Source organism: Hylobates moloch, unplaced genomic scaffold (genome assembly GCF_009828535.3).
Source record: "Hylobates moloch isolate HMO894 unplaced genomic scaffold, HMol_V3 SCAFFOLD_24, whole genome shotgun sequence".
Classification (NCBI taxonomy): Eukaryota; Metazoa; Chordata; class Mammalia; order Primates; family Hylobatidae; genus Hylobates; species Hylobates moloch.
Genome location: NW_026652299.1, coordinates 2,814,458 through 2,827,095, shown reverse-complemented (window position 1 = coordinate 2,827,095; position 12,638 = coordinate 2,814,458). Strand labels below are relative to the sequence as shown.

Here is a 12,638-nt window from a genome sequence, read left to right as displayed (position 1 = left end):
GCTCTGGGCCGAGGGGACCAGTCTAAGGCTGGACGCAAAAGACTGGGCGCCACCTAGTCTGTCCATCAGGTATTAAATGCCCTGAGTTTTCAAAGCTCTGGTGATTGAGTAGTGGACGGATAAGGTCCCTGCCGCTCCTGGGGCTTACCGTCCAGGGGTGGGGAGGACGTCACTATGTGAAATTATCTTATAGCTTAATGTCATTATTTAAAAAGGGGGAGGGAATCACTTGAGGGGTGGGCAAGGTGGGGACGGGGTTGGATGGAATGGTCAAAAAAGGTCTTTCAGAGTTCTTCCAATCCTGGACTAACCCACCTTCACCCTTGGCCCAATCATTTTCACTCCCGAGGGTCTGCACTCCCCGTTTCTACATTCTAGGAAGAAAGGGTTGGACCCTCCCCTCTTTAAGCTGGGTGGGGTCCGAATCCCGTGCTGCTTTCACTTCCTGAGCCGGGCTGGCTGGGTGGGAACAGGCTCCCTGCCGCCTCCCCAGCGCTGGCCACTACCACACGGCCGCCCGCCCGGGCCTCCTTTCGACCTCGTGGCGGAGCCCTGCGGTTTCCCAGCGGAGCCGGGCCCGGGGCTGCTCCCTCGCGGGCGAGGCTCACCTGTCCCGGCCCGGCCCCCTCTCGCGCCCCAGGTGGCTCAGGGCGGGGAGGAGCCGCGCCCCGCCCTGCGCGGCCGCAGCCAACGCGGGCCCCAGGCGGGTGCGCCGGGAGCCTAGGCCGGGAGCCGGGTGAAGGCGCCGAGAGGCCCGGTGGGCGCGGGCGGCGAGGTGAGCTGGGCCAGCGCAGCAGGCGGGAGCGGTGGTGGGTTCGGGACGGCTCACCCCGGGCGGGAGCGAGTGCCGGGCCGCGCGACTCCGGCGGAAGATGCGCTGCGCCCCTGCTGGGCGCGCCGGGGCAGCCAGGAGCTCGCGGGGCCGCGGCGCAGAGGCGGGGTCGGGGTCTGGTGGCTGCCTCGGCGCGAGCACCTGCCAACATCTGGACGGGACGGGAGCAGGGGGCCGGGGCAAGGCTGGAGCGGTGTGGGTCTCTCATCGTCCAGAGCCCTGCGGGGCCAGTGACTTAGGCAGAGCCGAGGGGAGAGGAGATACTGGGGGCCAAACTGCTGGAGAGAGCGCGGAGCTGGGGCTGGGGTTCAAGGCCGGTCGTGGGGCCAAGAGCGAGCGAGCGAGCGAGCTCCAGTGTTTCCCCCTGCAGCGCTTCACGCGGGACCAGCGCGGGTGCCGCCGCTTCCCCTGCCCCGGCTCTTTACTTTTGTTGTTGAATAACCGACCTTACACATTGGTTAGTTACCTGGGGCTTCTCAAAAGCTGGATCTGGAGGCTGCTCTGACTCCAGGGGGCTTGGGTTGTCAGGCTTCAGGTCTGTATGCCCTGTGGCGTTTGGGGGGAGCTGGTGGGTGGAGGGGTGCTGTCCACCTCCCAAGGCCAGGGGATCAGAGAGTGGGAAAGTGGGAAAAGTCTAGAATGCTCTTTAAATAGCATTTAACTATAGCTAACAGTAACTAGCTGTGTGACCTTGAGCAGGTTACTTAACTGCTCTGAGCCTCAGTTCCCTTAAAGTAAAATAGGTATTGTTAATATTGCAATCATTACAACAGCCGTAGGTTATATGATGTTCATGGAGTGCATAGCATACTGCTTGATTTTCCCCCTTTGTGTTGATGTGGTGGTGTGTGTGTTGTGGGGTGGGGGCATTCTCTCCCACCCTGGCTTGTTCATGGTTAGCTTCCTCCGGGATGCCTTACTTGCTGACACCGTCACAGAGGCCAAGATTAGGGCTGCCGGTGCACAGGCCCTGCAGATGGAGGGGGTGTTGTCAGACTGCCCACGTCATTACTCGTTGTATTTGTCAGAATTGTTTTCTTTGGGTTGGGTTTTCGTCACTTGAAACTTGCCTTATACTATGTAGAAATTGATTGGGTCACATAAATGATTGGGTCGAGGGTTTCAGTTTAAAGCTATCGCTAGTTCCAGAGGCTCATATAAGGTTCCAGGGCTAGTTCTCTCTCTTGTATATCTTAGCTGTTTTTCTCTCTGTGTTTGCTGGTTCTTAGTATGGAGGATAAATAGGACTTGCACCTTCAGGCTTATCTGCTCCTTCAGAGAGAGAGAGAGACCGAGAGGGAGACAGAGAATCCCATCTTCTCTGTCCGTATAGCAATCTCTCTCTGTCTCTCTCTCTCTTTTTTTCTCTTGAGACGGAGTCTCACTCTGTCACCCAGGCTGGAGTGCAGTGGCGTGATCTCGGCTCACTGCATGCAACCTCCACCTCCCAGGTCCAAGCGATTATCCTGCCTCAGCCTCCCAAGTAGCTGGAGTTACAGGCGCGGGCCACCACGCTGGACTAATTTTTGTATTTTTAGTAGAGATTAGGTTTCACCATGTTGGCCAGGCTGGTCTCGAACTCCTGACCTCAAGTGATGTGCCCGTCTTGGCCTCCCAAAGTGCTGGGATTACAGGCGTGAGCCACTGCACCTGGCCCCTTATAACAATCCTATTGGCATACTGGACCAAAGCGGAGGCAAGCCATCTCAGCAGACAGGGAGGGGTATCCACAACAGGAATGGGCACAAGACCGACTGTGATTGAGAGACTGGCCCACCTCAGCTGCAAGGGATGTCGGTAGGGGGCGCAATTCCCAATGAGAAGTCTGACAAAACAGGACATGTTCATTATACTATCTCTGTCTTTGCTCACCAGCACCTAAAGGTAGTCTGCAGTAGAATGTAGACAGCCTGAGGGCCGTATTCCGTCAGTCAAGTCTTTATCTAATGCATGGAAGGCATCCTGTGTGTCCGTCTTTTCATTCATTGTTTTTTGTTTATTCATTCATTTGACATTTAATAAATGCTCAACATAGGCCAGGGCCTCTGCCAAGGGCGAAAATGCTTGCTTTTGAGAAGCTCACAGTCTAGTTGGAAAGACAGATAGGAGGATAACGTCGTCTAGGACTCATCTGTCTGGGGACATAGTGAAGACTCCCCAAACAAACTGTAGTTGAGCTTTGAATTGAAAATGAGAAGGGCTGGTCTAGGAGAAAAAGTTGAGAGATTTTCTAGGCCACGTGGTAGGATTCTGGAGGGACACTTTTGTTGTAACATTATTTAGGTTACTCTACTGTCTTGCTTAGAACATCTGAAGGTAGGTCGTTCAAAGTGGCCACAGCTCTTGGGTGGCTTCTAGAAAATTATCTTGTTTTTCCAGGGTGACTACAGCTCCATCATGCCTTCACATGACAACATCCAAAGCAGAAAAAAGAAGGCCAGGGCTTGCTGCTTAATCTTTCTCTAGATAATAAAGGACAAATTTTCCCCGAAGTTCCCTGTGTCACTGGCCAGAGTGGTCTCATGCTTACCCTGAAACCAGTCATTGGCAAAGGAGAAGAGGGTCCCCTGATTGTTTTGCCCAAGCTATTTTCTGGAGCTGTAGGAGGGGCTCACCTACCCTGAGCATCCATGTCCCATGTCTGGACACAGTCAGAATTCTGTTAGCAAGGAGGAAAGTGAGACTGCCTGTTGGGCTGTTAGGTAGGCAATGAACTGTGTCTCCCAGAGGTGGGGACAGGTGATGCAAGGTCTGGCATAGATTGGTAATCAGAAGTCCAATACCATGGGAGACGCCTAGGGTGTGGCTGAGAGGAGGAAAGGAGCTGAGGTGGAAAAGTAAGTAAAGACAGGACTACCCTGTATTAGATTTCGTGGATGTCACTAAGAAGCATAGTAAATCTTGGTCCCATTCCTCAACAAGCTTATGCTTGAAACCTGGAAAAGCTTTTCTGAGTTTTCCATACTCCCGATAGTAACAGCAACAGTGGCTCACTCTATGGTGGCGATTCTCAAGGGGCGGATTGGGGTGAAGGAGTTTCAGAGGAGTTTCAAACCCTGTGTAGTTTGAAAAGCCTCACAGATGATTTTGCTGGGCTACCCGCTGCCTACCTTCCCCGGAAACTCCCTGTCCCTCTCTTGAGAACAGTTAACTTGCTCTAAATCATGTCTTCGTTTCAGTATTGTTAACTGTCTTCAAACTAACAGGCTGGGACTTGGTGAAGATGCAATTAATGGTAGATCCTGGACTAGAAAACAATTCTCCTGGATGCTAAGTCCAAAGAGTGATAGCTTTGGTAGTTGCATTTAGTAGGAAACCAGCCTCTACCATGAACTGCTTTGAAATCATGTATCCTATTTTCATCTGAAACGTGAAGTGCGTGCTGCACTTTGTTTCTGCTTTATACGGTAGACATTGGTGGACATTGGTGCTGGACTTTTGGAATCGGATTGGGCAACCAAGGATGCCGCTTCTCATGATCCTCTATCCTCAATATCTAGTTAGCAAAGAAATTGGCAAAAAGACATGATCACTAATCCTGGAAGAAAGCAGAAGTGGAGGGCAGCATATTTTCCTATTTTCAGCAACAATACTGCCATGGGCTGGCCAGGATCACTGGAAGAATGTGAGGGAATGAGGTAGAGAGAAATGCCTTGGGCAGTCATTCATTTCACAAATATTTATTGAGCATCTACTGTGTGCCAGACACTGTTCTAGGTGCTGGGGATTGGAGTTTACAGTCTACTGGAAGGAGACATTTATTTATGTTTTGTCTAATAAGTCAGGCAGTGAGAAGTACTGAAATAAAAAATAAAATAGATCCACACAAGAGTGCAGTCATTAGAAACAAACTGGATATAGTGCTGGAAATCATGACTTATTCTGTCTTGTTTCCAGCAGAGCTATATGGTCTAAGCAGGTAGGGTTTTGGGCAAAAAGGACAGGTGTTCACGTGGAAAAAGGCGGTTAAATTTTAAATAACTCAATTTTATAGGATTTCCTTCATGCAGAATTTCTTTGGTTGTTTGCTATAACTCACATTGTTCCTAAATATGATTTATAATGACTTACAAAAACATGGTACTAGGTCATGAGAAATAAATGAAGAAATATGAGCAAGGGGAAAATAAGGGTCATTTCTTTCATCATTATGTTCCAGAATTGTTTAGTTTTGGTAGCAGGGAAAGGAGGAAATATGATGATTACAAATGTGGTGATTCATGCTCAGCGTTCGTTATTTAAAAGAAGAGAAAATAAATTTTGATGCTTCAGGAACTTGTACTTTCTTTTGGTGTTTAAAGAATCAATTTTATTTGATAGAAAAAGTGGTCTCTTTACTAAGGACTTGTATGAAATTTATCTCCTGAATTCAAAGAAAACTAACTTTTTTGGGGTCAATATAAAGTACACCAAAAGTTAACAGATCAAAAGTCCAATTCCGAAGTTAAATAATATGCTACAGATGCAAATTGATGAGAGGTTATGTTTGGACCCATTACTGCCTGGAAAAAACAAACGCAAATAAAATTTTAAAGTGTTGAAGTGTTATGCAGAGGTAATTTTAACTACTTGTTTTTATTGAGTTTTCTTGTTGTTCAGTACCATAATCTGGATATAAGTCTTATGTCAGAAATGTAATTTGTAAATTACTTCTCCCAACGACTGCCTTGTCCTTTTTATTCCCTTAACAGTGTCTTCTCAGAGCAAAAGTTTTAATTTTGATAAACCAATTTATCAATTTTTTAATACATCCAACTTTTATTGTTGAATTGAGGAATTCTCTAACCAAAAAGTCTTGAACATTTCTATTTTCTTCTAGAAGTTTCATGTTTTATGTTTTACACTCAGGTCTATGATCCATTTTGCTTTAATTTTTGTATAAGAGAAAGTATGAGTCAAAGGTGTTTTCTTTTTGGTATGTGGGAGTCCAAATGTTCTAGTAGCATTTGTTGAAATGACTGTCCTTTCTTCCCTTGAATTGTCTTAGAACTTTTGTCACTAATCAATTAGCTAAAATGTAAGGGTTTATTACTAGACTCTCAGTTCAGTTCCATTGATCTGTGTGCTTACTTCATGGCAACACTACAATATCTTGATTATTGTGGCTTTAAAATACATTTTGGAAGCACATAGTGTAAGCCCTCCAACTTTATTGTTTTTCAAAATTGCTATGACTCTTAGTTCTTTTGCCTTTCCATATGAATTCTAGAATTAGTTTGTCAATATCTACAAAAAATCTTCCTGGGATTTTGAATGGAATTGCATTGAATCTACAGATTAATTTAGGAAGAATTGATGTCTTTAAATTATTGAGTCTTCTAGTTCATGAGCAGGGTATAACCATCCATTTATTTAAGTCTTTGATTTCTTCCATCAGCACTCTGTAGTTTTCAGGATATAGATCTTGCACATATTTTGTTAGATTTATACTTAAGTATAAATTTTGGGGATTGCTGTTGTTGCTGGTATATAGAAATACAATTGATTTTTCTATGTTGGTATTGTGTTCTGTAGCCTTGCTAAAGTTACTCATCTGTTTTAGGTGGGTCATTTGTAGATTCTTTGGAATTTTCTACATAGACCATCATATTATCTGTGAATAGAGACAGTTTTATTTTTCCTTTCTAACCTAAATGCCTTGTCTTTCTTTCTTTCCTCCCTCCCTCCTTCCCTTCCTCTAACTTATTGCACTGGCTAAGAATTGCAGTACAATGTTGAATAGCAGTGATAAGAGAGAACATCCTTACTTTGTTTCTTATCATGGAGCAGGCAGCAATAAATCTTTCACTGTTAAGTATGAGGTTAGTTGAGGTTTCTTGTAGATACCTCAATATGATGTTAAGGAATTTCCTTTGTATTCCTAGTTTATTGACGGTGTTTTTTAAAATTATGGGTGGATTTTGAATTTTATTGAATGCTTTTTTACCATCGACTGACAGAATCATATGACTTTTCTTAATATTTAATATGGTGAATTGCACTGATTGATTTTCAAATGTTGAACCAGCCTTACATTCTCTGGATAAATTCCACTTGGTTGTAATGTATTTTTGGAGGGGGCTATGTAGGATTGGTATTATTTATTCTTTCAGTGTTTGGTAGAATTCTCTAGTGAAACCATTTGGTCCCAGAGTTTTCTTTGTTGGAAGGTTTTTAACACAAATTTAATTTTATAAATAGATATAGGACTATTCAGGTTATCTATTTCTTCTTGATAAGTTTTGTTAGTTTATATCTTTCAAAGATTCAGTCCATTTCACCTAAGTTGTCAAATTCATTGATACAGATTTTTTTGTGGTGTTCTTTTATTAGCCATTTATGTCTGAATGGTCAGTAATAACACTCCCTCTTTTATTCTTGACATTATTAATTTATGTCTTCAGTCTTTTTCTTGCTCAGTCTGCCTAGAGGTTTATAAATTTTATTGATCTCTTCAAAGATCCAGATTTTGGTTTAATTTTGCCTATTATTTTTCTGTTTTCAATTTCATTGATTTCTGCTCTTATTTTATTATTGCCTTCTTCTCTTTGCTTGGGTTTAATGTACTCTTCTATTTTTTAAGGGATAAGCTTATACTGCTGAATTTTGTTTTAATAGAAGTATTTTAATGCTATACATTTCCCTCTAAGTCCTGCTTTAGCTGCATTATACAATTTTGAAATGTGTATTTTAATTTTCATTTAGTTTAAATATTTTAACATTTCTTTTGAGACTACTTATTGACCCATATGTTATTTTAAAGTATATCATTTAATTTTAAGATATTTGGGGATTTTCTAGAAGTTTTTCTGTTATTGATTTCTAGTTTAAATCTTTTATTATCCTAGAATATGACTTGCATGATTTCTGTTCTTTTAGATTTGTTCATGTTTGTTTTATGACCCAGAATGTGGTTTATCTTGGTGAATTTCAGTGCACACTTGAAAATATGTGTATTCTGCTACTGATGGGTGGGATGTTCCAGAAATATCAATTAGGTCAAGTTGCTTGATAGGGTTGTTCAGGTCTTCTGTGTTCTTATTAATTTTCTACTTTTTTTCTCTGTAACCAAGAGAGGAATGTTAGCGTTTCCAGTTACAATTGTGGATGTTTCTATTTTTCTTTTTAGTCATATCACTTCTTACTTCATGTATTTTGACTATTTGTTGTTAAGTGCATACACATTTAGGGTTGTGATGTCCTCTTGGAGAACATCTTGATCCCTTTCTTATTATGTAATGTCCCTCTGTATTTCTGTTAATATTCCTTTTTCTGGAGTCTGTTTTGGGTGTTAATAATACAGATACTCCAGCTTTTTTTTGGATTAATGTTTGCATTGTATATCTTTTTCTATTCTTTTACTTTTAACCTATATTTAGGTTATAAAATAAACTGTATACTTAAGGTGGCTTTCTTGTGGCAACATATACTTGAGTCTTACTTTTTCAACGAATCTGACAATATCTGTCCATTAATTGGTATGTTAGACCATTCACGCTTACTATGCTATTGATATGGCTTAATTGTAATCTACCATCTTGCTAGTTGTTTTCTATTTGTTCTATCTGTTCTTTTTTTTCTTGTTTCTTGAGCTTTTTTTTTATTTTTATTTTTATTTTTTTTTTATTTTTGAGACGGGATCCTGCTCTGTCACCCAGGCCAGAGTGCAGTGGCGCAATCTTGGCTTACTGTGGCCTCGACCTCCTGATCTTGAACATTTTTTTATATTTTCCTTATCTCCACTATGGACTTCTTACCTATGCCTCTTTAAATTTTTTTAGTGATTGCTCTAGAGTTAATAATATGTATCTTTAATTAATTAGAGTCTACTTTCAAGTAATATTATACTGTTTCATTTGTAGTCTTGTAGCAGTATATTCACAGTTCTTCTCTTTTATGTTTTGTGCTATTGTTATTATCATTTTTTAATATCAGCTATGAATAGAAGATTTTTTGCTTTAGACCAGGGGTCCACTAACTTTTTCTGTAAAAAAGCCAGAAAGTAATTATTTTAGGCTTTGAGGCCATAGATGGTCTCTGTTGCATATACTTTTATTCTTAAACAACTCTTTACAAATGTATTTCAAAAAACATTCCTAGCTCATTGGTTATGCTAAAACAGACCAGGGGCTAGGTTTGGCTTGTAGGTTATAGTTTGCTTACTCCTGCTTTAGACATTCAGTTATCTTTTATAGCAATTAAATTAAGAGAAAAAATAATTTTGTTTGATTTTCATTTATATCACTTCCATCATTCGTTTCTTTGTGTAGATCCAAGTTTCGGTCTGGCAACGCCTGGATAACTTAATTTAACATTTATTGTAGTGTAGGTCTCCTGGCAATGAATTCTAAGTTTTTGTTTCTCTTTGATGTCTTTTTCCTGCATCTTCGGGAGATATTTTACTGGGTATAACATTCTGGGTTGACAATTTTTACACTTGATCTTAGCTAAAAGGCTGAGAAGCAATGAGTTGACAATTTTTTAAAAAATTTCAGGACTTAAAAAATGTTGCTTCATTCTCTTCTTGTATGCCTCTGACAAGAAGTCTTCTGTAATTCCTACCTTTGTTCCTTTTCATTTGATGTTTCATTTTTCTTTTGCTGCTTTCAAGATTTTATTTTTGTCTTTGGTTTTCAGCTCTTTGAATATGATATGCCTAGGAGTGTGTGTGTGTGTGTGTGTGTGTACATGTATGCATGCATGCACACTGTTGATATTTATCATACCTGATGTTCTTGAGCTCCCTGGATCTGTGATTTGGTATCTGTCATTAATTTTGGAAAATTCTCAGCAATTATTTTTTCAAATATTTCTTCTGCCTATTTTCTTTCTTTTCTCCTGAAATTTCAGTTACACCTAGGTTTGAATTTATGATACGGTCCCACAGCTCTTGGGCACTCCATTCTTTTTTGCGTGTTTTATTCATGTTTTTTTCTCTTCGTATTTTAGTCTGGGTAATTTCTACTGATCTATTTTCAAGTTCAATGATTTTTTCCTTTGCTGTATCAAGTCCACTGAAGAATGCCTATTGAAAGCATCCTTTATTTGTTACTGTGTTTAGCCTTTCAAATATTTCCATTTGATTCTTTCCTGCAGTTTTTCTCTCTGATAACATTTTCCATTTAATCTTTCAGATTGTCTACCCTTTCCACTAAGGACTTTTATAATTAACTTTGGTTATTTAAAATTCTTTGTCTGATAGCTTCAGCATCTAGGTCTGGTTCTAGTCATTGCAATGTCTCTTCACATTATGATCTTTTCTTGCTTTTATCATGCCTTATAATTTTTTTTGTTGATAACTAGACATCTTATTTAGGACATTAGATATGGAGATAGCCTTTATGCATGGGAATGGGCATGCTGTTCTCTTTTTACCAGGCCTTTAGTGTGAAGATTGATCAATCTAGTCAGAAGATGAACTGGGTTTGAGGGTTCTCATTCCTCTGGTTATTCTCAGTGTACCCCCAGACTTCAAATTCCTCTAGTGATGCCTTGTGTTTAGGGTTGGAGCTGGCTTGCCAAAGACCTTTGCCATTCCCATCTTTTGGTCTTCTTGTGGTACTGGGCCCCAGAGTGGTCTGTCTCCATGCTCTTTCAACTCTCCCAGTGGTAGTCCATTGTTATTTGTGACCTGATGCTTGTTAGTCAGTGTCCAGGTACATCTGCCTCATGTAGACAAGTGCTAATGTCTTGTCTCTTCCTGCAAGTGCCTCTCTAGATTTTAGGCTAGTTTGTTCTTCTTTGCCTCAGTTTTCTCATGGATTTGAGAAGGTTATGATCTTGTGCTTTACCTGGCTTTTTTTTTTTTGTAAGCATGGTAATAATGTTCCTTTCAGTTCTCTACATCCTGAGCAGAAATCAAAAGCCCTGATTTCATGTTTTCAAGCTCTTTCTTTTGGTGATCTTCTTGTAAAATACTGCTGTCGTTTCCCTTCCGCCTATGCTTTATCAAATATAATTTACACATTTCATATGTATAAATCAGTGGTTCTCAGCCCTTACTTGGGAAGCGTGAAAAGGAAACACAGATTTTGGGCGCCAGTGTTTCAATTGATATATGTCAGGATTAGGTATGGATATCATTTATAAGATCCCCAGGTGAGTCTGATACTCATCTGCATTGAAAACTCCTGGTCTAAATATCACTTTCAACCTTGCCTTTCACAGAGGTGTTATTCCAATGTAAATGGCCAAATGAAGTCTCTGTATATGTCCACCCTATAGAATCAGTTCTCTCCTAATGTGCCTTCAGTGGTACACAGTGCCTGTCATCTAAAATGATAGTCTCATAGAATGGGGAGAAAACTTAAGAGTTCTTTTCATTTCACTTTCAATGACTGTCTCATCATTGAAATGTACCCTTCTCTAATCTACCAGTTTGTGTAACTCACTACCTTGCAAACTGTTTTGAAATTAGTTTGCATGACTCAGTATATGAGCATGTGTGCATGCACATGCACAAACACACACGTGCTCTCATACACGTGACAAGCACTTTATGAAACAGTAGTTACTCTTACAATAAGTCTTGTACCTCTAAATCAATTACGTGATCCACCAATGTGTTGCTTCTTACAGTATGAAAAACACTTGTTCAGTCCATCTTCCAGTGGACAAGCTTTTGAAGGTTTCAAAACAGGTCCCTTAGTACCTCAGAGTGCTCTTTTGTCTGGTGTGAAGCTGATTCCTCCAGCAGTGTTTCCAGCTTCTTCACTACCCTGGCCAGCTTTATGCACTAAATACTAGAGCCAGTGCTAGGTAACATGCTCAGGATTTCAGAGCTTATGGCTTGTTTGGGGACACATGACATGCAAGGTGAGTGTCACAAAGTTATGTTGTGGGTAAGTGCTCTTAGAGGTCACAGATGAAAGAAAGATCAAACAGGTGGTCAGGAAAGACTTGATTGGGGCCTTGAAGGTAAGCATCAGATATGTATGGAGTATAAGGTATTTGGGGATGGGGAGGATTCAGAGGGAGGAAAAAGCTATGTTAGCAGTCTCCCAACACCTTGGCTCTCTCTAGGAGTGACTTGGATTCACAGTAGCTAAGAGAAACTGTAGATTAGATACAAAGGGGAAATCTAATTTGAATTGTTTCTACAGCAGAGGATAGACAAAGTCCACAGAAGGTACTAGACTCAACTCCCCGTATTCCCCTTGCCCCCCAAGTCAGAGTCTTCAGGGGCTGTGACTCTGACAAGTGTAGTTTGTATGTTGCTCTGGACTCTATTTCTTGTCATGGTGAGGTTCAGCTTGCAAGGGGTCAGTCCAAGGCTGGTAGATTTAAGACCTACCTTTTTGTGACTTCCATCAAGTTTTGGAGCAATCACCGATAGTTACTGGCCTAGTTTTGTCCACCTTCTCTTCTCGGGGGCCCTTAACCAGCTGTATTACTAAGAAATGTAATTCTCAAAGTATGCTACATCTACTGCTCTTCATGATCCATTTCACCCTGGAGACAGTCTTCTGAGCATTCTTGCTCATTGTGAAACCATGTCACCATCAAAATATTGCACAGAAGCCAGATATTACATCATCGGTATCGTGTTGAAAACATCTCCTGCATTTTGGGACTATTTCACTAGGGTAAAAAACAGAGAATGAAGTACATTACCGAAAAAATAGGCACGGTGTGTTTTATGTGTCTTTTAGTAAGATATGGGAACCACAGTTTTTAGGCAACTACAGGAAAGTTAGAACAAAGACGAGGGCCCCAAGTAACCCCCTGCTGTGCCAGCACCACAGAGGTGGTATTAGTGTTACTGAGAAATGTGTATTATGCATTTCTCCTGGAGTTTGGTGCCGGGATGGTAGTTTGTCTCTTGGGA

At 41.3% G+C, this 12,638-nt stretch overlaps 1 protein-coding gene across 7 annotated transcripts in view; it reads left to right on the top strand.

Annotated features, from left to right (window-relative positions):
- The first annotated feature begins 500 nt into the window (after nt 1-500).
- Nucleotides 501-12,638, top strand: part of LYPD6B (LY6/PLAUR domain containing 6B) — a 178,295-nt gene continuing 166,157 nt past the window's right edge. For all 7 annotated transcript variants that reach the window (XM_032145937.2, XM_058434400.1, XM_032145933.2 and 4 more), the window contains exon 1: nt 501-775. The gene's annotated coding sequence lies outside the window, so the exon portion shown is untranslated. The remainder of the gene's footprint in view (nt 776-12,638) is intronic.